This window comes from Gossypium hirsutum, chromosome A04 (genome assembly GCF_007990345.1).
Source record: "Gossypium hirsutum isolate 1008001.06 chromosome A04, Gossypium_hirsutum_v2.1, whole genome shotgun sequence".
Taxonomy (NCBI): Eukaryota; Viridiplantae; Streptophyta; class Magnoliopsida; order Malvales; family Malvaceae; genus Gossypium; species Gossypium hirsutum.
This window is the reverse complement of record NC_053427.1, coordinates 5,969,149-5,996,698: the sequence shown is the minus strand read 5'-3', so window position 1 is coordinate 5,996,698 and position 27,550 is coordinate 5,969,149.

Below are 27,550 nucleotides of genomic sequence, written 5' to 3'. Positions count from 1 at the left end.
TTTATATCATCATCTTTGTTATTATTATTTTATTATGCATATTAATGCTGCAATTTGTTTTCACATTTCACCATGCAATTATCATTACATTAGTCTTTTACTCGACGCATACAATTGTGTTTTCTAAAATAAAACAAGCTTCGATTTAAAAAATTCGAGAAAATTGTGCCCTAACTTACTGGGTTTCGATTTTTCTCGTTTAATCTAAATAACGACATAATCCTCTTAAATCACAACACGAGTTTTAAATAAAATGCTTATTCTCGGAGATACGAGGTGTTGTGTCCTAACTTACTGGATATGACATCTTATTACCTCGAGATAAGGTTTTTGCAAACAAAGGCAATATTCGGTATTTGGCAGTTCGAGATATCGTGCTCTAACTTACTGGTTTCAATTTTTCTCGTTTACTCTAAATAATCGAATACCCTTTTAAAAAGTTAAAATATACAAATTTTTAAAGGCAAGCTCATTCTCAAAAAGTTCGAGATGTCGCGCCCTAACTTACTGGATGTGACATTTTATCACATTGAGACGAGAAGTTCTTTAACGTTTGAGTGTTGTTTTTTACAAAAGAGGGATTATATTTCAAAGCCATTCAAGTTTTCAATTTTCGACACGTAGACACTAATTAATCAACTAGGTACCAATTTTTGGGCGTCACGAGGGTGCTAATCCTTCATCGTACGTAACCGACTCTCGAACTAATTTTTTGATTCTCGTAGACCAAAAAATTATCGTTTTAGTAAATCTTAACTTTTATTAAAATGGTTAATTTAAGGTGACCCGATCACACCTCATCAAAAAGGATTGGTGGCGACTCCCTTTTTTTCGTTTTCATTTCCAAATTCAAAGTCGATCCCCTTTTTCAAAAAAATGGTTTCGACGGCATGTTTAAACTATTATTTTTGTATCTGTTTTGGGGTGGAATTTGAATATGTAGAGGAAGTGTTCTGTATGACGATCATTGCCTATATTCTAACAGCTTGGCTGCACATTATCTGATATGTGTCGTAATGGCACGGTATGGTGTGTAGGGTTGGGTGGGTGTTTTAACCCCACATGATGTGATGAGATGGTCGGAGTTGGTATGTAGAGGATGGGGGTAGGATTCTGATTATCTAATCTGTATGTCTGACTTTGTTATTTGTATCTGAAATGGACATGAGCCCGAATCTGTATCTTATTGTATGTGAGTTTTCTGCATGTTTGCATGTCTAATTTTTTGGGTTAAACACTGAGTTTACGTAAACTCACATCTGTTTGTCTATTCTATACAGGTAATCCACAAACTTAGACAGATCGATGCGGCGAAGTCTTGCGGTGACCACTAGTCTACGAACTAAATTTAATTAAAATTTTTATTTACTTAAAGGATATTTCTGGGAGTTTGTATTAATGGACTTTCCGGATTGTTGATTAAATTTTTGGGATTTGGATTTTTATGTTTAATATTTTGTTTGGACAACTCGCTAAAAACACGATTTTTACTAAAATAAGGTTTTTTTAAAATACGAACTGCCTTCTTGAAATACAATGGTTTTCGTAAGCTTCTGCTATAAAACACGTTTTAAGACAAATTAATTAATAGAATAAACGTTTTGAAAATAGACACAAGCAAATAGGAGTTGAAAAACTGAAATGGTTTTATCGTATAAACTTTGTTATCAAAACCCATTCTTTGTGACTCTTCGAATTTGGCCGTAACGTCTAGGCCGAGTTTGGGGTATTACACACAAGGCAAGAAACAAAAAGAATTCCCACATTATAAACCCCAGGATTCAAACTCAAGAACCTTAAGTAAGCTAACACCCTACCACTTAACCAACAAGTTAATTGTGTCATAATTTGTACAGAAATAAGGTTTAAGTCAAAAGATTAAAAATAGGAATTGAACTAAAAATTAACAAAATTTCAAAAAGTAGAATTTAAATTTAGGACCTCTTACACACATGCAAAACACATAACCGAACTAAATTAAATCACTTGCTTTAATTTAACTTTCTAAATTAAAGAAAATTCAGGGAGTTACAATTAGTAAAATCAAGAGTTGTCAAAACTTTGTTTTTTACTAATTTTTCAATCCTTTCTTTAGAGACATGACGTAAATATTCTATGCAACATGATGTATGAAGCCTTATATTGATTAACACATTCGATGCAAATATTCACATTCACATGGATCGGAAAAATATCTAATTGAGGTTCACTATGTATAATCCATCAAATAAACAACTTAAACCAATCAAAATATTTTCTATAAGGTTACAAGATTGTTTTTAAAAATAAAAATAATAGGACAAGGTGAAATTATATAAATCTATGGTCTAACTACATTAAAAAAAATAAGTTTGTAGTTTCTATTTTTAACTTTTGAAAGGATATTATTCCCTGTAAAATTGTCTTTCTCTATCTACGAAAGCTAGTTTGGAAGAAATTAGAAATGTGAATATCTTTACACCAATATCTAACCACCATGTATTATATGAGTAACATACATAAAATTTATTGCATTTATGAAAGAAACTAGATTAAATTTGCTTCCAAAATATTCTTTTCTTTGTAGGTCATTCCTTTTTTATTTATATGTCCATTCTTCTTATGAGGTACAACAATATATCACCTTCATCCACATTACTTGATGCGCTATTTTTTCTTTTATTTGGTGATTTTCTTGTATGCCCCTATGATATTAAATGGATAATTTGCATTCATTTTTTCTTACTTTTGCACACATATATCTATTACTTCATTATGGTCCATTGAGCCTTTTGTGTGTTGTAAGTTATCTTATATGGACCAATCTAAAGAGTAAGAGAGATAAAAACATATTGCACTAGAAATAATTTTGAAATAATCATATTCAAGGAGTTAAATTGTTCTGCCAAGTTATTCATTTCCATTCTGTGCTCACGCACACAATACTCTCACTGACTATAACGTATGCTTTAATAGTCAAGTTGCTATAAGCATACCTAGTAATGTTGTATCACAAGCATCTATGCTCAAGAGACTCAAATAGTTGGAAAGCTCCCAAATTTCATGTAGATTTTCTCTTATCATCTTTAGTGTTTTTAAGTTTATCTATCCTTAGGCACAATCCAAGTCTAAGCATTTCATTGTAACGAGTCTTTGTTCATTCTAATAAGATTGATTGGAACTAAGCAAATTGAAATGTTAGACAAATAGCCTTATAAGAACCTAGAGTAATAGCTATAAATATACCACAGGACATAAAGCCCTAATGTGACAATCAATGCCTTACAATGAGCAATCTAGTGCATCATCAAGACCAACCTTTAAGGCAATCACATGTGATTGATTCACTCTCAAGTAAGACGATTAGTATCTTTTAATGAGTAATCTATTTCATCATTATAACCAACCTTTAGGTTAAGGATATGAATGCTAGTGATTGACTCTCAAATGTGAGCATTAATATCTCATAACGAGCAATCTTGTAATCAGCTTTAATATCTCATAATTTTGTGAATAATAAGTATAATAATGTTCATAAAATAAAACTCATACAACATAATTTTATGAATTAAATAAGACATACTTTGAGGCATCTTAAGTCTTGGAACTTGACCACTATTGATTTTAGGTCTTGTAGAAATTCAATTCTGAACATATTAACACTTATGATGGAAACTTGATTTATGTCATGATGCACACTTGATCTTCTCTCTCCTAGCTCACTTTGATGTTTGAACTTAAGTTATAGGAAAACTCTTAAACTTGGTTAATTGGAAAGGGACCGAGGGCCTTTTATATAGTAAATCCATAAGACATAACCCATCATAGTGTCAATGTCCTTTTATATAGTAATTCCATAAGACATAACCCATCATAGTGTCAATGTCCATGCCCTATTCTTCCTCCTTTAGCACATGAATGTACAAGTGTCTCGAGCTACAAATCAAAGCCCATGATGAATGCACACAGAGCATTCCATGGAGGTCAATTGATTAAATGGGACCCATTTAACCCACATGAATTGGCTCGATTTGTGGAACACATGGAGAAGTCCATCTACTTGAAGCCTTGGTGGACCAGTGGAACACTCCCGTAAAACTAGAGTTACCATGGTTAATATTTGTAATCCTAAGGGATAAGACTGTATAGAGTTTAAAACCCTTAGAACTCCCATATTGTAGATAGGCTTTAATATTGACCATTGATTTAATTTAAATTGTACGGTTGAATTTGGGGGAGCTAAACTATAAATAGAGACATTCCCCATCATTTGTAATCATCCTATTATATCCTATTCAAAGTTATTAAATACACTTTGAGAGCATTTACTCAAACACTTGGTGTGTTTAGTTTTATTGTGGCCTTTCTGTTCGATCTAGGTTCCTTTGTCTTTTCGAGTTTGCTTCCACTTTATTTTGGTGCCTTAGAGAATTTCCATGAGAATTCTCGTCTTTCGAGAGTTTAACTAACTTAAGGACGTGTGATTTTTCAAACTTAAGTTCTAGCCTCGTAAAACAAGAACATGAATCATTTTAATGCGATACAATTAACCTAGGAGATTAATCTTAATCATATATTGATCTAGGGACAATGCCATTTTTTTAGGCGGCACAAAATTAAGCTATATATTTTAAAGAGAGTTAAATTGCAATTTCACAATTTTAATAGCTTATATCTTTATAACTTTTTAAAAGACTAAATTAAAATTTTATCATATTTTTGAAGGAGAGGTTAAGGGCAATTTTACCATGTTATCATTTTTTCTAATTTTAAAAGGTCAAAGATTGAATTTCCCATTTTAGAGGACAGAGGCCCTTGCCAACCTCCTACTATTTCCCCTGCATTGATCATTAAGGATACATAATTTGGTTAATGTACATACTAAATTTTAATGTCTATACTTTAATTATACTTTGAACATTAAAAATGCATGACTTTGATGAATGTAACTATTAATGTTTAATGTATATATATATATAGTACATAACTTTGGTTAACGTACTTAATAAATAAATTAATAAATAAATCTTTTATGTTCATGAACACATTATTCTTAAGAATCTTCTTAGAAGAATGCTTGTCGTGACGCCAAAGAATTTGGTTGATATCACCTAATGCAATCCAAGAATTGTCATCTTTGTTAAGCAAGATTTATAAGTGTCTGAAACTCTTTGCCTTCCTTTAACTCTTGGGTTACCCTAAATGCATGTTATCCAAAGGGAACAATTAGCTATAACGATGCAAACAAAATAAAATTTGTGTTCACATATAATATTGTATCCAATGTTACTACTCCATAACAAAATAGTTCCCCCACTATTTTCAAAACATTTGAATTAAGTCAATACAAGAAAGAAGGCCATGAAACACAACGGTTTTTACTATGTAGCGACGTAAAAAAAAATTGGTTTCGCTTGGTCGCTAATTATGATATTTATTAAACATTTGAAAACCAATTTTCGATTTTATTAACAAAAGGAGTCGCCACCGATCATTTTTTATAAGTGTGATCGGACACCTAATAAAATTATTTTAAAACAAAAAGAAGGCCAAATTTAGGTCTACGTGAAAGTCCAGAGAAAAATTGGGGTTCGAGAGTCAGTTACGCGCGAGGAAGGTATTAGCACCCTCGCGACGCCCAAAATTGGTATCTCATAAACATGTGTTGACTTGATTTTCAAAAATACGAGTTCAATATAATATTTAATCGTGATCCGATTGAAAAATGAGAATTTTTAGTTTTCGATTTTTTTAGAAAGGGTGTCCCGTTTTTTAACACAAGCCGACGAATTTCACCCAACATAGCGATGAAATCGATGGCTTAATATTAAATCGGTACATTGCCTTATTTTTAAATTAATTAAACATGAGAAAAAATATTCCTAAAGTGAGAAATTAAAAATAGATAAAGGACGCAAAAAAATGATATCGTTAATGAAAAATATTAACATGGAATACTAGAATATTAGAATAACAATAATAATGATATTTACAAAATAAAAACAAATCATGTACTAATAATAAAATAGGAAAAATGATATATTTGGTAATAATAATATAAAATAATAATATGTACATAAAAATACATATATATATGCATATAATAAAAGTATGTAATAATAATAATATCTACAATAAAAGAAAATATTAGGAAACGTACATAAAAAAATATATATATATAAAAAATTTACAACAATAATATAAAATAATGATATGTACAAATATATATATACATATGTACATAAAAAATACACTAATATAATAATAGTTATAATAATACTAGCAATAGTAATAATTTGTAATAATAATATATACACAATATGGTATCTAATATATATATATGTATATATAATAGTATTTAAGAATATATACATAAGAAATATATAACTAATGGCATTAAAAAAATATATACATAATATATATAAAATACTTAAAAAAATAAGGGGGAAAGAAGAGAGAAGGGAGGGGGGAAAGGAAATCCGGCCAAGAGGGGGTCGGTCACCGGTCGATCGTCGGTCGCCCGTCGCCGGCCACCGCCCACGGTGGCCGGAAAAGGTAATTTTTTTAACAATATATGTATATATAAAGAAAGAAAAAAAACAACACAAAAAAAGAAAAAAAAATTTGAAAGAAGAGGAAAAAAGAAAAAGATGCAACCTTTTTATTGATTTTTTTTTATGTTCAAAATTTGAAGGGATTTTTGTGTTTGTCTCCTTTTTCAATCTTTGTAAAAATCCCTCCTCTTTACATGATTTTTGAATGGCTTTTTATAGCCATCTTTTACATGATTTTCTATTATTTCTTTTTCTATTTTGTAGGTGATGGTGGTAGACAATGGATATAAAAAATGGGAGGAAAAATGGGGCAAGTGGGAAAGTGGCTAGGTGGCTAGGGTTTCTTGGTGTTTTTTTGGGGGGGGTTAGGTTTTTCTTTTTTTTTTGGGTTAGGTTTTTTTTGGGAGGGGGCTTAATGGGCTTTTGAATTGGGTTTAATATTTGGGTTTTGTAATGGGTTTGGGTAGATGTAAATGGGTCATGAGTTAAGGGTTTTAGTGGGTTTAGAGGTTTGGTTGGGTTTTGATATAATCGGGCTCGGGCAATTTGGGATTCTACAGCTGCCCCTCTTTGCTCATTTTCGTGCAACGATAATAGAGCAAAGACTTTCAAGGAAGACCAAAGTTGTCCGGTCCTGCTAGGTCTTGACTTGCTTTGGAACTCTTCTTGTTTAGTTAGTCCATTTTTAGTCCATCGCATCTTGTAGCTTTGGTTCAATCCACTGCAAATTCGGAGAAAGGCCTTGTAGCTTCAATCTGTTCCAATGTAACTTCAAGGATATGAGATTTGTGGCTTCGATCCGCTTCACTGTAACTTCAGAAAGATAAGATCTACAACTTCAATATGCTCTTCTATCGCTTTAGTGAGATAAGGTTTGTGGTCTTTTCTTCTGCGACTTCAGAAAGATAAGATCTACAACTTCACTGCAACTTTAAGGAGACAGAATCTGACGTCTTCAGTCAGCTTCAATCTTTATTCTCTACTCGACATGTGATCCTGAGCTCAACTCATTTTTCGCAATATGAATTGACTCTCTAAAAACAGACATTAAAAACAGAAATTGAAAATAGCTTAGCGCGTGAGCCAAGGCTCAACTCACCTCTCGCAATATGAGTTGATTTTTTGAAACTTAACTTGAAAAGCAGATTTTGAAAATACCTCGATATGTGACTGGAGGTTCAACTCACCTCTCGCAATATGAGTTGATTTTTGAAAAACAGAAATTAAAAGACTCAACTCAACTCTCGCAGAAATTAAAAAGCTCAACTCACCTCTTGCAATATGAGTTGAATTTTTTTTAAAAACAGAAATTAAAAGGCTTAACTCACCTCTCGCAACATGAGTTGATTTTTGAAACAACAAAAATTAAGAATACCTCAGCGTGACCTAAGGCTTGACTCACTTCTCGCAGTTTGAGTCAAAATTTGAAACATAAACTAAAAATACTTCAGCGCGTGGCTTGAGGCTCGACTTACCTCTCGCAATATGAGTTGACTCTTTCAAAAACATAATAATGAAAACAGAAATTGAAAATACCTCGGCGTGACCTGAGGCTCAACTCACCTCTCGCAATATGAGCTGATTTTGAAAAAGTAGAAATTAAAAGGTTCAACCCACCTCTCGCAATATGAGTTGATTCTTGACAAACAAAAATTGAAATTACCTCATCCTGTCCTGAGGCTCAACTCACCTCTCGCAATATAAGTTGAAATTAAAACACAAAAATTGAAAATACCTCAGCGTGCCCCGAGGCTCAACTCACCTCTAGCAATATGAGTTGATTTTGAAAAACCAAAATAAAAAGGCTTAACTCACCTCTAGCAATATGAGTCAATTTAAAACTAAAAATACCTCAGCGTGCCCCGAGGCTCAACTCACCTCTAGCAATATGAGTTGATTTTGAAAAACAAAAATTAAAAGGCTTAACTCACCTTTCGCAATATGAGTCAATTTAAAACTAAAAATACCTCAGCGTGCCCCTAGACTCAACTCACTTCTCGCAATATGAGTTGATTTTGAAAACAACAATTAAAAATACCTCAACGTGTCTTGAGGCTCAACTCATCTCTCGCAATATGAGTTGAGTTTCCTCGAAAAGCATGAATTAAAAACATCAAAATACCAAAATCTGTCCTTTCAGTGCGACTCTCATTCAAGATTTCTTGCTTTATTGAAGTACCTGTATATGCCATGTATGATGTTATCATGATATGCACATGTTTTTCTTAAATGCTTTTATGCCTACATGATTATGCAGTGCTCCTTAAGCATGTTTGTCGTATGTCCATTTAGCCACGATTATTGAGGATCTATGTTCATTGCTTTGATTCTCGACTTTCTCTTCAGTCCTTATACCTGTCTTCAAGCTTCACTAGTAATCGACGTTTCTCAGATATCACTCTTCTGCCCCCGGTTGAACTTTGTCCTTACGTTGAGGCTGTTGTACTTATCAAGTTCTTATCCAGGTAATGCTTAACATTTCTTTTGTTTAGAGTATGTCATTTCACTATTTATCATGAAAATAAACGACATAATGAGATGCATGAAAATGGTCAGGTAGGGACAAAAGGATACCTCACATTTATTTATTTCAAACGTGGCAAACAAAGAAAATTAACCAATGATAATGAGAAAGTGTCATAAAGAGAAAACGGATCGCATTCAATGGATACAGATGCTCTAGATATTCAACACACGAACTCTTCCACGTTTCTTATCAAGAATCTTTTCTAGCATGGCTTCTTGCGTAGAAGATTTCGAGCTACTGAAAAATGCTTCAAATGCTATAGTTTCGCTGTTTAACCCACCGTTCAACCGCCTTGCTCTTTAAGCCCGGGTTTACTTCATTAGAATGCCCTTTCGGGTTTTCATCCTAATCTTTTGTGATAATCAAGATGCCCTTTTTGGGTTTTCACCTTGATCCCCTTTTTTTTAGGTATAATATTTCTTCACAGCATCTGAATTCACTGGATTAGGTAACTCCTTCCCATCCATCTCGGTGAGAATCAAAGCTCCGCCCGAGAATGCCTTCTTTACGACGTATGGACCTTCCCAATTTGGCGCCCATTTTCCTCGAAAGTCTTTTTGTATTGGAAGAATCTTTCTCAGCACGAGTTCTCCTTCGTGGAATTCTCTTGGCCGTACCTTCTTGTCATGGGCCGCGATCATTCTCTTCTGGTACATCTGTCCATAAAAAATTGCCTTTAGATGTTTTTCTTTGATGAGGTTTAACTGGTCATATCGAGCTCGAACCCATTCTGCTTCCTCTAATTTCGACTCCATTAAGACTTGTAGAGAGGGGATCTCAACTTCGATAGGTAGCACAGCTTCCATTCCATAGACCAGAGAGAAAGGAGTTGCCCCCGTAGATATCCGTACAGATGTGCGATATGCATACAAAGCAAATGGTAGCTTCTCGTGCTAGTCTTTATATGTCTCAGTCATTTTCCCAATGATCCTCTTAATATTTTTATTGGCTGCTTCAACAGCCCCGTTCATCTTTGGGCGATAGGGCGAGGAGTTATGATGCTTTATTTGGAATTGCTCGCATACTTCCTTCATCATCTTGTTATTCAGATTCATGGCGTTATCTGAAATGATTCTTTCAGGCAAACCATATCGACAAATGATTTCCTTCTTTAAAAACTTGCAAACTGTAGTCTTGGTCACATTGGCAAACGAAGCGGCTTCTATCCATTTTGTGAAGTAATCAATGACCACAAAAATGAATCGATGTCCATTAGAAGCTTTCGGGAAAATAGGCCCTATGACATCCATGCCTCACATAGAAAAAGGCCACGAAGAAGTCATGACGTGAAGGGGCGAAGGGGCTACATGAATTTTATCGCCGTAGATTTGACATTTGTGGCATTTTCTGGCAAAACTAATGCAGTCACTTTCCATCGTCAACCAGTAGTAACCGAGTCTCATAATCTTTCTGGCCATACTGAAACCATTGGCATGTGTCCCACAGATTCCCTCATGAACATCTTCAAGTATCTTTCTGGCTTCAACATCATCTACGTATCTCAAAAGTACTTGATCCTTTCCTCTTTTATACAGGATATCCCCATCAAGAACAAATCCCGCTGCTATTCTTCTGATTGTTCTTTTGTCGTTCTCATTCGCTTGTTCGGGATAGCTTTGATTCTTGATATATTCTAAGATATCATGGAACCATGGCCGTCGTCTGCCTCTTTCTCAATGCTACAACAGTGTGCAGGGACCTCGTATATGCTCATTTTGAGGGGCATTATTTCTGCTTCTTTACTTGCTTTGAACATTGAAGCCAAGGTGGCCAGGGCATCAGCCAATTGGTTTTCTTCTAGCGGGAAGTAATGAAAAGTTATTTCTTTGAATTCTTTGATCAATTCAGCCACTAAATCACTGTACTTAATCAATTTTGGGTCACTCACTTCCCACTCTCCACGGATTTGGTAAACCACTAGGGCTGAGTCCCCGTACACCTCTAAGATTTTGATGTTCCGTTCAATAGTTGCACGAAGTCCCATGATACAGGCCTCATATTCTGCTATGTTATTGGTACAGAAGAAATTCAGTCTTGCAGTGAACGGATAATTATTCCCGTCTGGTGATACTAGGATTGCTCCAATTCCATGCCCTAAAGCATTTGACGCGCCATCAAAGCACATCTTTCATGACTTCTCTTTTAATGACTCGGATTCCATTTCTGTGATGCACATTAAGTCTTCGTCTGGGAAATCAAATTTCAAGGGCTCACATTCCTCCGTCGTTCGAGTCGCTAAGAAATCAGCTATTGCGCTCCCTTTTATCGACTTCTGACTTACATAGGCAATGTCATATTCTGATAGGAGGATCTGTCATCGTGCCATTCTTCCTGAGAGTGCCGGTGATTCCATCATGTATTTTATTGGGTCTAGCTTTGAAATTAGCCATGTCGTGTGATACAACATATATTGTCTGAATCTCCGAGCTACCCAAACCAGAGCGCAACAGTATTTTTCAGTAGATGAATACTTTGCCTCATATTCAGTGAAATTTTTACTGAGGTAGTAGATCGCCTTTTCTTTCTTCCCTGACTCGTCGTGTTGCCCCAGTACGCAACCCATTGAATTTTCGAACACGGTCAAATACAATATCAATGGTCTCCCCGGAGTTGCCGGTACTAGCACTGGAGGACTGGACAAATATTTCTTTGTCTTATAAAAGGCCACCTGACATTCCTCATTCCAATTTCCCGGGTTATGTTTTCGAAGAAGCCGAAAGATTAGGTCGCATTAGTTGGTAAGTTGAGCGATGAATCGGGAGATGTAGTTTAATCTCCCTAAAAATCCTCTAACTTCCTTTTGCGTGCGTGGAGGTGGTAACTCTTGAATGGCTTTTACTTTATCTGGATCAACCTCGATACCTCTTTCACTGACAATGAAGCCTAGCAACTTCCCCGAGGTAGCCCCAAACGTACATTTGGCTGGATTAAGCTTTAGCTGAAACTTTCTCAGCCTTTCGAACAACTTCTTAAGGTTCACTACATGCTCTTCTTCTCCTCGAGATTTAGTAATCATATCATCGACGTAGACCTCTATTTCTTTATGCATCATGTCATGGAATAATGTCACCATAGCCTTATGATATGTTACCCCAGCATTCTTTAACCCGAATGGCATCACCTTGTAGCAGAACGTTCCCCACATTGTTATGAAGGTAGTTTTCTCCATATCCTCAGGGGCCATCTTGATCTGATTATACCCCAAGAATCCATCCATGAAAGAAAACAATGAATGTTTTGCTATGTTGTCCACCAACGTATCAATATGTGGCAAGGGAAAATTGTCTTTTGGGCTTGCTCAGTTCAGGTCACGGTAATCCACGAACATTCATACTTTGCCATCTTTCTTTGGTACTGGGACTATGTTAGCCACCCATTCTGGATATTTGGAGGCTTGTAGGAAGCCAGCATCAAATTGCTTCTTGACTTCCTCTTTTATTTTCAACAGCATTTCAGGTCTCATCCGTCTTAATTTTTGCTGGATGGGCTTACATTCTGGCTTTAATGGGAGCTTATGGACCACTAAATCTTCATCTAGCCCTGGCATGTCCTGGTATGACCATGCGAAAACATATTTTTATTCGTGGAGTAAAGTGATCAAATTATGCCTGGTACTCTCTGAAATAGAAGTCTCACTCTTCACTTCTTGTTTCCTCTCTTCAGTGCCCAAATTTATTGTTTCCACAGATTCTTCGTGAGGCAAAATCTGTTTATCCTCTTGTTCCACCATTCTTAACAATTCAGGAGACGAGACGTAATCTTTAGCATTTTCTTCGGCTTCAAATTCTCCTAAGCGAACAGCCTTCTCAAAATCAATTTCAAGATTCGTAACGGGCTTATTCATGTCGTAAATATCTGAGCACCTGAAAGTTGAATGAAAAAGGAAGCTATAGAGGGGCATCCAAGTATTGGAACCAACAAATAAATGTCATGTCATGGCAATGAGGCAAATGTGAGTATAGGCTATGAAATGAGAAAATGATTATAAAATTAGCGATAATGCGAAAAAAAATCGTGACAAAATGCATCTTCATTGATATTCATTTGAATGATAAAGAGCGAATGTACGCTCTTACAAAAGAATTCTATTATATCTAAGGACACAATAGAAGGTTAATGTTTGACATTACTCTGAAGACTTATAAACTACAAGAAGCTTCTCGGCAGTCCAATTGTTCAACATGAAACCAGGGGGACAAGGGCGTATCCTCGAGACGTCTTTACTTACATCAGCCCCTTTGTCAATAACATTTATACTGACATTTTGAAGACCCTTTTCAATTAACCATAGCGTGTTTCGTGGACCATCTTGTCCCGGGTACATCATTCCCGCAGATGTAAATGTTTTTGACAAAGGAGGGTACTCTATTGGTTCCCATTCTGGTTCTCGGCCCAAAGTTCTTACAATCCTTCTTTCCTGATCTTTTTTCCACTGTCTTCTTCTTTGACGCATGTCAGGCTGAAACCCCAAACCGTATCGGGCCCTGTGGTGCACCGGCTTTAAAGCCCTGACTATTCCTTACAGATATCTCCCTAAACCTCTTCTAGCTCGAGCTCCCCTTCCTACGGTCAATTTGACACCCATTCTAGTATTTCTCGACAGTTTTGGCACCGGAATTCTGTTTCCCTCAACAATAAAAGTGGCATTGACGAATTCAAAGGATCAGAAGGAACATTCCAATGAATCTTTGTTCACTTCTAAGTACGGTGCATCGGCAGAGACAGATGCGACAATGTCTTCTTCTCCCTCGACAGTGACCAAACAACCGTCCATGATAAATTTCACCTTTTGATGGAGGGATGATGGGACTGCTCCAGCAGAATGGATCCAGGGTCTTCCCAAAAGGCAGTTATAAGAGGGTGTAATGTCCATGACTTGAAATTCGACATCATCGCACCTCGTCCCGTCGAATGCCCTTACCGTGGAATGACAGGGCCTTAAGTAGGACAAATCCATCGGTATTCTGGAAAGCGTGGCCAATGGCATAACATTTAACGCTGACCCATTATCGATGAGCACGTTCGGTATTATGTAGCCCTTGCAGCGAGTCGTGATATGCAACGCTTTCACCGAGCCTCTACCATTTGGCGGTATCTTATCATCACTAAAAGAAATGAAATTATCCGCATTCAAGTTGTTCACCCACTTATCCAGTTTTTCAACGGATACATTGTTTGCCACATAAGATTGATTTAACACTTTTAGCAGAGCATTCCGGTGTGGTTCTGAATTCAACAGCAGAGATAATACCGAGATTCGCACTGGCTGTTTACTCAATTGTTCTACCACATTGTACTTACTGTGCTTGATAAATTTTAAGAATTCCTGTGCTTCGTCCTCATCCACAGGCTTTTTAGCTTCTTGTTCAGGTACAGTTTCATACTCATCTTCGGTCACCTGCATCGGTGCTTTTCCTTTCTATTTCAAGTCACTGTTCTTCTTTACTTATTCGACCTCTTTCGAATAACATCTTCCACTACAAGTGAAATGACCTACTTCCCCAACGCTTCCAGTCATGGCTTTGGGTTTTTCATCTTCAGGTGTAACGATATTAACGTCATATTTCCATGGTACTGCTTTATTGTCCTTGTAGGGGAAAGGAGATGGTACCTCGATTATCACTTTTGGTTTCACTTGTTCCTTCTTTGCGTCATAATAAATTATTAACGGTCGGTCGGTGCTATACGGGAAACCTAACGATTGATGGTCAGAAGCACATATTTCCCCTCTATCGGCCTCTTCGCCTTTATAAAAAATCCCAATCTCCTTATTGTCCATCACATTTTGCAGTAATCTCCTAAACTCTTCGCAGGATTGAATGTCATGCCCCTCAATACCATGGAATTCGCAAAAAATTTGATCTTTTGTATTCTTTCCCTCGAATACTCTGTTAAGATGACAAAGCAAACCCTTTTCAACTAGTACCTCCCAGATTTTCTGCAGAGGTGTTCTTATTTCAGAAACCCATCTTCTACTTTGTCGTTTGTCCTCCTCTCCCACTGCGCTCACATTTCTTTCGGCGTGGTTTGGGAATGGGTTACCAGATGTACCACCAGTGCCATCAAATCGCAGAATACCCGCATCGATGAGTCATTGAACTCTTCTTTTGAAGGCCAGGCAGTTTTTCGTAGAGTGCCCCTGGTTCCCGGCATGGTATGAACAACTAGCATTTGGATCGTACCATTTCGGGTATGGAGGTTTAAGGGGTGCCATGTAATGGGGAGATATTAATTGCTTCTCCAGAAGTTTTGGGTACAGTTCCCCATACGACACAGGAATAGGGGTGAATTGCTGTCTCTCGGGATTGGGCCTTGTTGGTCTTGGTTCATTTCTGGGTTGGCTTTGAGCGGGTAGAGTGTTTTGTGGGAATGTAGTGACGGGACTTTGGTTATTCATGGCGTATACAGGGTAGGAAGGAGGTGATGCTTGGTAGTAAGGGGTTTGAGGAGGATAGTAGAAATTCGGAGGAGGATAATTTCGAGGTCAGGGTTGGTTTGGATATGGATTAGGGGTATAACGGCTTCCCATTCCTACCATATGAGCTTCTGGTTCTTTCTTCTTCATGGACGCTGCCTTTTTTTGAACTTTCTGAACCTTCCATCCTTCCACTTTTGATGGCATTCTCTATAAGTTCTCCGGATATTACGATATCTGAAAAATCCTTCGTAGCACTTCCCACCAGCTTGTCATAGAATGGTGCTTTCAGAGTATTAATGAAAATGACTATTATCTCAGTCTTAGTCAGTGGAGGCTCCACTTGGGCTGAGACGTCTCTCCATCTCTGAGCATACTGTCTGAAGGTCTCTGATGGCTTTTTCTCCATCATTTGCAAGGTCATTCGGTCTGGCACCATGTCTGATACATGCTTGTATTGCTTGCAGAATGCAAACGCCAAGTCCTTCCAGGATCGAATCTTTTCTCTACTAAGTTGGTTGTACCACCGAAGAGCTGACCCTGTTAGACTATCTTGAAAGCAATGTATGAGTAGCTTATCCTCGTTCACATAACCGGTCATTTTTTGACAGAACATGATGAGATGTGCTTTTGGGTACATTGTCCCATCATACTTTTCAAAATCAGGCGCCTTGAATTTCGGAGGTAAGATTAGATCAGGTACCAAACTGAGTTCTTTGGCACCTAGTGCGGAGAAGACTTCAGTGCCTTCTATTGCTTTGAGTCTTTCCTCTAAACTTCTATATTTTGCATCATGATTATCCAATTTCAACTTGGCTACCTCTGCTGAGTCGTCCAGATCTGGAACTAGTGGATCAGCAGGGCTTGCCCCTAGGTTTGACACGAATATGCCTTGCCCCAGATTAGTGGGTGGAGCAGGTGGCATAGGTCGTTATTCCAAGACTGTGGGTTCCCCTTGAGTATACCCTCTTTGTGTTGTATATGCAGGTGGTGGAGTGAATCCCGGGGGATAGAGTGGATCCTGATCGTGGTGAATTCTTGACTGAGGTTCCATAACATCGGGGTTCTGCACGGGTCCTTTTCTTTTGACAAAAGTTGTCATCATCTCTATCATTTTGGCCATCTGATCTCTTTGCTCGAGTGATTCTTCTCGAGATCTCACCATTAGGTCTCCCGTTTCTTATTGCGATTTGGCCAGTTGCTCTTGTAATTCCTTTTGAGCCCTTTCTATCCTTTCAATTCTCTCATTGAATTCAGCCTCCATTACTCTAGCTTGTCGGCGCGTTTTATACGGATGACCTGATTCCAGTCTTGTGGTATTACAATTGCGAATTGTATATTTTATCTTTCAGCGACCGAATATGGGATATGCAATGTATGAATGAATACATGAATGAATGTATGAATGTCAAAATGTTAGTTATGAATAAATATGCAAGAATTTGGTGTTGATTTCAAGATAGCCCCATATTTAGGCATTTCATTTATCAAAAGAGTCTATTACAAAAAGTTTCCATTTTTCCAACAATTACACGAATTTTCTAGCCACATTGCCTTGTTTCTTCACTTGCTCTAAGAACTCTGATATACTCGATCTTTGGTTCGAAGGGAATTGGCAACTGAGAACTTCGGCTTCATCTGATAATTGAACAACTTGCATAGCTGCCTTGCGAATTTCATTGATCAAGAAGTCGAGTTGCATTTCTTTTTCTTGGAGAGTTCCTTCATACGCGTGAATGTCCCTATCGTACTGATCATTCTTTTCTTCTAGAGCCTTCAAGAGATTATCTAACTGTTGTTGACGAGATTGCAGCATATTTTCTCGATCTCGTGCTTTCCTTTTTAATTCTTGATGTTCAGACTGACTATTCGCAAATTCTGCAGTCATCATTTCATACTCAGCGTTCTTCCTTTTTAACTCTATCGCAGCGCATGCAGCTTTTTCCTCCTCTTTCTTTGCTTTTCCCTTCCAAAATTCCATTCCTCCTTTGATATTGCTAATTTCTTCCTTCCATTCTGCTGACGACTTACCCAACCCACTATTTTTATAGTGTTTCTTAATTTCTTGTTTTCCAAATGAAGGTCCCTTAAGTCGTTTCTCACGATCTCGGCTTCTCTTTGTACTTTTTCAGTTCTGGACCTTTCAACCTGAACTTCAATCTTCAGTTGATAGTTTTCTTCTTGAAGGGCACTAAGGTCCCGAGACATCTTGGCATTTTCTCGTTCGAATTCTTGTCTTGCCATCTCTAGCTCAGACGGCGTTTCCTCCGAGAAAGGATTCTGGATAGTGTAGTTTGTTGACGAGATTTGCTGACTATTTACCCGTTGCTTCCTCCATATGTCGTAATCTTGGGTAAGGGTATCAGCATACAAGGCTAATTCCATGAAATGAATTTCCTTCCAAGACTTTGCAGTGTCTCGGACTCTCTTCATATATCCTTCACCCGCAAAAGCGAACTCGAACTGTGCTAATCCTCCAGTTGCGGGTAGGAATTGTCGCGAAGAAAATTACCTTTGGACTAATAGTGGAGCATATCCAACTCCTCCCCATAACCCGAGCAAAGGTACCCAATCTTGGCTTCCACATTTGTATAGCAGAACTGAAGGACGGATCCAGGGTGCTCTCCATGTTATATCCTCGGCGCGAAGATTCTGAAAGACTGATACCCAATGTTGCTCAGTGACTTCCTTCGGCCATTCTTTCTTGAGGTAAGCTTCTAGCGGGGCAAATGTTTTTGAAAATATATGGAACGGAGTGCGCTCTACTTTCCAAAAATGACTCAAAATCCAATCATTGAGCAACTGCGCACATCCACTAAATCGTCTCTTTCCAACCCTTCGACAAGTATTCAGGGACCTGAAGGTCTCGGCTAGGATAGTCGGGACAGGGTTGACTCCTTGTTTTAACCTTTCGAAGAAATCAACTACTGCAACTTCGAGATGTCTGAAAAACTTTTGGGAAAATGACCAAACCATAAATGGCCAAAGCGAATAGATTTACCCTTTTCAGCATGTCGGGATGGTTCAGAACCAAATCTCGTTGGGAGGACCATGGAATGCAAATGGTTTCATTCTTCTTCTTTATCTGTTTTTCAGCCCATGCATCAGTCATGTCTGTCAGTCTCACTAACTTTTTCTTAAAGGTCATCGGCTTAGGCTCCTTCACATATATTTTGCCGAATTGTACATTGTCGACGCGGAGTAAAGCAACATACTCTTCTATGGTTAGAGTCATGTCTTCTTGATTGAAGGTGAAACACTGATAAGTTGGATCCCAGAATCGAACCATGGCTTGAATCAACTGTTCGTCTACACGGATGGTGATCAGGTGAGCTATATCTCCATACCTCTCAGTGAAAATGTCCCTAGTGTCTGAATCCCACTGATTCCAAATTCGAACCAAATCCTCAATTTGAGGGATTACATTTACTTATGCCTATGCGGAGGGACAAGTTAACTCACGAAAGCATAAGTCATATGTAACCCGAAAGTATTCACTAGCTTGTGCGGAGGGACGAGTTAACTCACGAAGTCGTAGCATTTACTTTCACTTAAACGAACGGAGCCCGGGTAGAGAGCTCATGTTATGCGAAAATGCAAGTGCACGGTGTGTGGGGAAAAACTCATAAACCTTTACGTTTTATTTAAAAAACTAAACCAAAACTAAAATCACAAAAATTTAAAGCTGAAAAACAACCGGATAAAACAAGTTAGAATATATACAACACGATGCAAATGCATGATTTTTTTGAAAACAAAAAATTTGAAGATCACGACTAAATGTTAATTTGAACAAGGAACTTTGAAAATTTTGACAACGCGAGTTTAATTCGACTCGACTCTCAAAAAGGATCCCCAGCGGAGTCGCCAGCTGTAACGACGTAAAAAAAAATGGTTTCGCTTGGTCGCTAATTATGGCGATTTATTAAACATTTGAAAACCAACTTTCGATTTTATTAACAAAAGGAGTCGCCACCGATCCTTTTTTATGGGTGTGATCGGACACCTAATAAAATTATTTTAAAACAAAAAGAAGGCCAAATTTAGGTCTACGTGAAAGTCCAGAGAAAAATTGGGGTTCGGGAGTCAGTTACGCGCGAGGAAGGTATTAGCACCCTCGCGACGCCCAAAATTGGTATCTCATAAACATGTGTTGACTTGATTTTCAAAAATACGAGTTCAATATAATATTTAATCGTGATCCGATTGAAAAATGAGAATTTTTAGTTTTCGATTTTTTAGAAAGGGTGTCCCGTTTTTTAACACAAGCCGACGAATTTCACCCAACATAGCGATGAAATCGATGGCTTAATATTAAATCGGTACATTGCCTTATTTTTTAAATTAATTAAAACATGAGAAAAAATATTCCTAAAGTGAGAAATTAAAAATAGATAAAGGACGCAAAAAAAATGATATCGTTAATGAAAAATATTAACATGGAATACTAGAATATTAGAATAACAATAATAATGATATTTACAAAATAAAAACAAATCATGTACTAATAATAAAATAGGAAAAATGATATATTTGGTAATAATAATATAAAATAATAATATGTACATAAAAATACATATATATATGCATATAATAAAAGTATGTAATAATAATAATAATATCTACAATAAAAGAAAATATTAGGAAACGTACATAAAAAATATATATATAAAAAATTTACAACAATAATATAAAATAATGATATGTACAAATATATATACATATGTACATAAAAAATACACTAATATAATAATAGTTATAATAATACTAGCAATAGTAATAATTTGTAATAATAATATATACACAATATGGTATCTAATATATATATATATGTATATATAATAGTATTTAAGAATATATACATAAGAAATATATAACTAATGGCATTAAAAATATATATACATAATATATATAAAATACTTAAAAAAAAGAAGGGGGAAAGAAGAGAGAAGGGAGGGGGAAAGGAAATCCAGCCAAGAGGGGGTCGGTCACTGGTCGATCGTCGGTCGCCCGTCGCCGGCCACCGCCCACGGTGGCCGAAAAAGGTAATTTTTTTAACAATATATGTATATATAAAGAAAGAAAAAAAAACAACACAAAAAAAAGAAAAAAAAGATTCGAAAGAAGAGGAAAAAAGAAAAAGATGCAACCTTTTTATTGATGTTTTTTTTATGTTCAAAATTTGAAGGGATTTTTGTGTTTGTCTCCTTTTTCAATCTTTGTAAAAATCCCTCCTCTTTACATGATTTTTGAATGGCTTTTTATAGCCATCTTTTACATGATTTTCTATTATTTCTTTTTCTATTTTGTAGGTGATGGTGGTAGACAATGGATATCAAAAATGGGAGGAAAAATGGGGCAAGTGGGAAAGTGGCTAGGTGGCTAGGGTTTCTTGGTTTTTTTTTGGGGGTTAGGTTTTTTTTTGGGTTAAGTTTTTTGGGAGGGGGCTTAATGGGCTTTTGAATTGGGTTTAATATTTGGGTTTTGTAATGGGTTTGGGTAGATGTAAATGGGTCATGAGTTAAGGGTTTTAGTGGGTTTAGAGGTTTGGTTGGGTTTTGATATAATCGGCCCAGGCAATTTGGGCTTCTACATACTATATGGTAATATATACAACTTACTTGAAACCCCAAATTTTATCTTTGGCTATTCAAGCTGACCACAATTAGAAATAATTAGTAATGGGATGAAAACAAATTACTTGTTTATTTGATGTCTATTTTTTATAGTTTTTCTTTTTCGAATAATCGCATTATAAGTTATGATCATATCTTCTCTTTTTGACACAATATCTAGAACTATCCATAGCTCCTCATCAACTCATAAATAGAAAAATAATGTACTTCAGCACACTTCAACTTACGTCCTCCTACATCGACAATAATGTTCATGCCAATCGAACTAAAACTTAACCACCTTTAAAAACGACTTATATATAAATATGTATAGTTAGGTGAAGAGATTTGTATTGCTTATAGGTTTTATTTTATTATATTTACTCCTATATATTGTATTACAAGTTGCTTCTAATATTTGTTTAATTTTCCCCGAGTCTCTCATTTTTATCATATTTAGTATTTGTTTATTTAACAAGTAAATATATAATATCGAGAAATGATTATAATTTATACGAAACAATTATGTCACATCAATATATCTTCATTTAAATTAGGCAATTATATTTTAAATGAAGAAAAAAACAAACAGACTATTATTAGATATCATCTATAATAATCAAATTGTTTTTATTATAAATGGTTGATTTAAATTTTTTTTACTAGGTGACAGTATTTAAATGAAAGCTATATAGATTGTTCATACAAATCTTTCTTCATATATTATCAATTAAAAATTATTTAATTGAATTAAAAATAATTGTTATAATAGTTTAATACATCTTTTGTAGATAGTTTGGTATTAAAGGGGAGCAATATTCGATTCGATTCGAAAAAAGTTAAAAAAAAATGAAATTTCGAGTTAACTAAATCGAGTTATTCGGATTATTTGAGTCAACTCGAATAATTAGATCCGAGTTTCGAGTTCGAGTCTAGTTGAATTTTACAATTAGAATAACTCTAATAATTCAAATAACATATTGGTGTAAATACTTTTTTATCCTTATCAACTTTGAAAATGAGCAAATTGTTATCTCTCTCAACAAAAATTACAAAATAATTCAAACTCATGAACCCGATTAACTCAAAAAATTTCACTCGATTCGATTGAACATTAACCTCTACTTAGTATGGTAGACTCCAACTTTATTATTTATTAAATATTTTATTTAAAATTAATTATAAATATATATTAATATTAATATAAAAAAGTTAACAATGAAATAAACTTTTGATTAACCTGTACTTAATAAAAAAATTAAAAATCATATCATAATCCAACATATTTAATGTTTATCATCAACATCATGATTTGATTATCATAATGGCATCCTAATGCTTAGATAGTACAACACATTTTCAAAGTGTGTTCCATTCATAATCACTTCCTTTCAATACTACAAAAGGACAATTCAATATTATCACTATACCTTTTCTTTGCATTTTAAATGTTTAGCCAATGAAATCATTTGTTTTTGCAACAATATCCAATAAGTGGCCACATCCAACCATATTCTTGAGTTATATTCCTTTTCAACATTGGGTGAAGAACTTAAGAAGAAATAAAAAAACATATGGCCTTTTGAAGAAGAGGAACATTTCATACATTACAATAATTCAAGAGTTTCTTTATATATATATATATATATATTGTTGAGATGATTATTCAGGACCCTACTTGCTTTAATTTAATCCCTAATTGCGCCATTAAAAATGTTGAATAAATAATCTTCATATAATTATTTAAGGTGTGTTTTTTTTACTGTGGCCATCATTTTGTTTTTGCTTTAATTTAATCCCTAACTGTTAATGTATTTTTTTTAAAATTTTACAAGTAAAGTTATAGATATGTTATGGGTTTTATTTTTATATTTTTTTTACTAAATCTTATATAAAATTTTCATTAATTCAATCTCACTTGTGGAATTTTTAAATTGTTTTTTTTAATATTTGAAGTTATAAAATTAAATTATGATCTATAATTAAAATAAAAATTTTAATATTTATTGATTAAAAAAATATTTATGGATCGGTTTAGATCGGGTTTGGGTTGAGTTTAAATTGGGTCCATGTTTGATATTAATATTATACATGGTAGTCCAAACCCAACTCGACCCAAAATATGACTCTCAAAAATCCGTTCATATTTGTAAATGATCAACTCAAGTTCATTTAGGTCCACCTAAGTTATTCTTTATTTTTTTTATAAAAAAACACTTTTATTTAATATTTACTAATTTTATATATTTTTTGTTTTAGTTAAATTTTTTTATACAAAGCCTAAAATTACTCATAGCCCCTTTCCAACTCTTAAATAGGAGGATAATGCACTTCAGTGCACTCAAACCCACCTCCTCCTGCACTAACAACAATGTCGATGCTAATTGAGTTAAGATTTAATCAGTTGTTTTAATTAAATTTTAAACATGAACAACTTGAATATTTTTTAAGATTGAAAAACAAATCAAGCCATTAAAACTCAAATCTACCCATATTTTAAAAAAGTTTAATTTTTTGCCTAAACTTATTGTTAGTGCCTATTAGTGTCTAATGCTTTTACTCAAATCCTCTCAAATCTCATACCAACCTTTAAGGTTGACGAATAACTCGACTCTTGAATAAATCATTCTTACATTTTTCGTTAATTTTTTTACTTTTTAATATTCATGAAATCATGTTAATAACAACAATGAAATTTATTTTACATTTTCCTTTTTCACGAAACTATTGATACATGAATCACTTCCAAAGTTCCAATAAACTCATATCATTATATTTTGAGAAATAATTTTTTTATCTCAACAACATAGGAAGAAATGCAAAAAATAGTGACTTAATTGACACATTAACTTCCATTAAAGATATGCATATATGTATAATATAATATAGTTCACGCATGTAATGAATCTTATTTCAAATATTTGCCCAATTAAGTAAGAATCCACAACTTCTTTAATCAACTTGTTAGATAATGTGTTCTTTAATATTGTTAATTATTTTCATCATTATTTCTGATCATCCTTTCAAAAAAAAATAAAGTTCAAAATGTGGAAAAATAAAAAAAATGCAAAATTATTCCCTTTGCTTCCTTTTAATAGATTAAGAAAGGGGAAGTTGAATTTGACACCTAATTATTTGTAATGAAGAGGGTGTGACCATTTAATTAAGAGATGTTTGGCCATTAGCCTTTTTTTTTTTTGGTTTGTCAAATATGCTTCTTCTTTTTTCTTTTTTTGATTTGATGAATTTCTCATTTATAAAGAAAAAGGTAAAGAAATTATCATGAATTTTTAAAACTTAAATTAATATTTATAAAAAATTATTATATTTTATCATATTATTGAATATAGGTGAAGTGATAATAAATACATGTTTGATCATCGGATTTGTAATTTTTAATTTTTTTATTTAAAGATAATATAAAAGTAAAAATAAACTGCCATTACAATGATATAATTATAATTTTAAAAAGAAATATTTTGTAATTTTATGATTGAATTAGTGAAAAGATGATATAAAAGTATAAAAATATAAAAGTATTATTATAGTAATATAAATTATAATTAAAAAAAGATATTTTTATAATTTATAACTGAATTAATATAAAAGTAACATAAATTTAATAAAATGCTTTAATATAATATAGATAGATAATTAAACTTAAATACAGTGTAAATAATAAATTCAACCGAAGCGACCGGAATCCTAAGCAAGGCAGATAACCCACTTTTGCCTTGGGTCATCATAAATTGCAACCAAAACCATTAGCAAAGCTAGAAAATTGGTCAAAATATTAATACTTATAAATCATTTGATCAAATCAATAATTTTTTTATAATTTAAAACTAATTTTTTGGTGAATTACAAACAGTGATTAACGCAACTCGAACACAAGTCACAACTAAAGCAATAAACACTTTTGATCATCAGGCCAATTTACTTTATTAACATAGTTTTTTTTAAAATTATTTATCAACTTAGATTTTTAGCAAAGTTTTTATCAAAATATGGTTTTTTAATGACCTTAACATTTATGGGATAAAGGAAAAAGAATATTCACTCAATTTATACTAAATTCGACACTCGTGGGTGTTGAGATACTCCTAAAACAAATATACTGTAAAATAACTTTTTCATATACCTATAATAAATAATAGGGTAAACTGCAAAACTAATCACTCAACTTTGGTTAAATTTTTTTTCATTGAACTATGAAGAGTTACATTTTGATCATTCGATATTTTTATTTTAGAATTATTGTTAAAAAATATAAAATGTCAAATTAAATATTTTAGCTATAGCTCAAGGGTCAAATAAGATATTAACCCTTGAGTTAACATGCCATATCACTTCTCCATTAAAGTTGTAACAAATTTTAACTAATGAGTAACTAAACCATTTTAAATCAATATTATTAATTACTAAAATGTAATATTTCATAACTTCTAAAAAAATTTAAACTAAATTTAAGTTACTATTATTTTATAATTTATTCTAAATAATATTAAATTTTATTATATCAAAGTCAAAACACCACCAAAACCAAATTCATTTATTTTCTTAATAATTAATGACAACAAACTGAAGAAATCAACTTCAAATGCATGTGTGAACTGTTCAGTTACTTCAATGCTTAGCCCATGTAAGACTTTCAACCAATTGGTGGGGACCCAAGGTACTATGGTATCAATGTTGTAGGAAAAGAATCCACAGATTAGAAAGTAATTTCTTTCTCTCCTCTTTCTTCATTAATTATTAAAATTGATGTTTCCATCTCAACCATCTCTTTTATGCTTTGAGCCATTCGTAAAGGTACATGGTAGCCTGGCATTGGCAACAAAGTTATTGAATTACAATTAACTGATTTCAAAGATAGTTAATCAATTCTAATCATTGTAGTCTTTTAATTTTAAAATTCGAGTTCTGATCCATAGTAATTAAGTTTATTTGGTTAAATTTAATTATTAGTCATTTATTATGCATACAATTGTAGATTTAGTCTATATTCTCTAAATAGACTTCATCCATTAATTGGATTTTCAGTTAGTAATACGTGAAAATAATAAGTTAACATAGGTATAATTAAAAAATTAACTTAATCAATTTAATAATTATCGTTTAGTTGGGACTGAAATTTTAAATTTTAAAAAGTACGAGGACTAAGAATAACCAAATTAAATGATAAATATTAATGTCAACAATTTACTAATGCTTCTTACAATTAGAATGACTTTTTTTTAGGAGTCTTTTTATTAAAAAATTACTTGACATTATTTTTATTTGAATGAAATGTGTAGTATTGTGAAGAATCTATTTCGTATTATCTTCTTTGATTCTCATGATGAATGTAATGATTTAAGATTTAATTTTTGAAAAAGAAAAGAAAAGCAAAAATAAATATTTCAAAATAATTACTTTGATATTAAGTTTTTTTAATAAATATATAAAAAATTATTATTTTATTAAATGTAATGTTTTTAATATTTTTTACAAAATTACATCAAAATTTCATAAGTAAAACTAAAACAATTGTGTTAAGTGGCGGGTTCAACCTAACTTGCAATGTGTCACAAGAATGCTAAAACCAACCCCTAATGTGGTGATTTCACTTTTGTGACATGTGTATCATGACAATTTTCTACCACATCTTGTTTGTCAAAGCCATGGTGAAATCGCCACCTAATATGGTGATTTCACCTTTTTTACATGTCTATTGCCATGATAATTTTCTGCCCATGTGTTAGGTTGAAGTTGAAACCACCATTTAATGTATTGATTTCATGTTTACTTTTTGAAAGTTTGATATAATTTTTTAAAATTAATGCGAAATGTAAGTGTTGAAGTTAATTGAGTATGTTGCTATGTTGCGTTGCAATTTTCGAAGTTTTATATATTTAGATATTTGTTTTGTAGCAAAATTAGTGAATTGATATCAAGCGAATCCCGGCCTATGACAGCAATTAAGTATATATTTAAGTATTTATAGAGAACAATGGATTATATGCTTGTGTAGTCTGAAGGAAATCTTATTCCTATTGGATATATTGATTCTAACTTCCAAACATGTAGAGATTCGAGGAAATCAAAATCAGGCTATGTTTTTGTCCTAGGCGACGGGTTTATAGTGTGAAAAAGTGTCAAGTAGAGTTATATTGCTAACTCCATTATGGAGTCTGAATATGTGGTTACTTTTGAGGCTACAAAAAAAGTAATATGACTTCGAAATTTCTATACAGATCTTGAAGATGTTCCTAGTATGTAAAAGCTATCACATTGTATTATGATAATAATGTGGCAATAGCTAACACAAAGGATACCAGAAACCACATGAGAACAAAAACACATTGATAGAAAGTATTGTAAGGGAGACAGTATTGATTGACAAAATAATTGATACAATCAAATAACACTTTTGAGGACAAACCCTACGGATTTGTTTACCAAGACTCTACTAGATAAA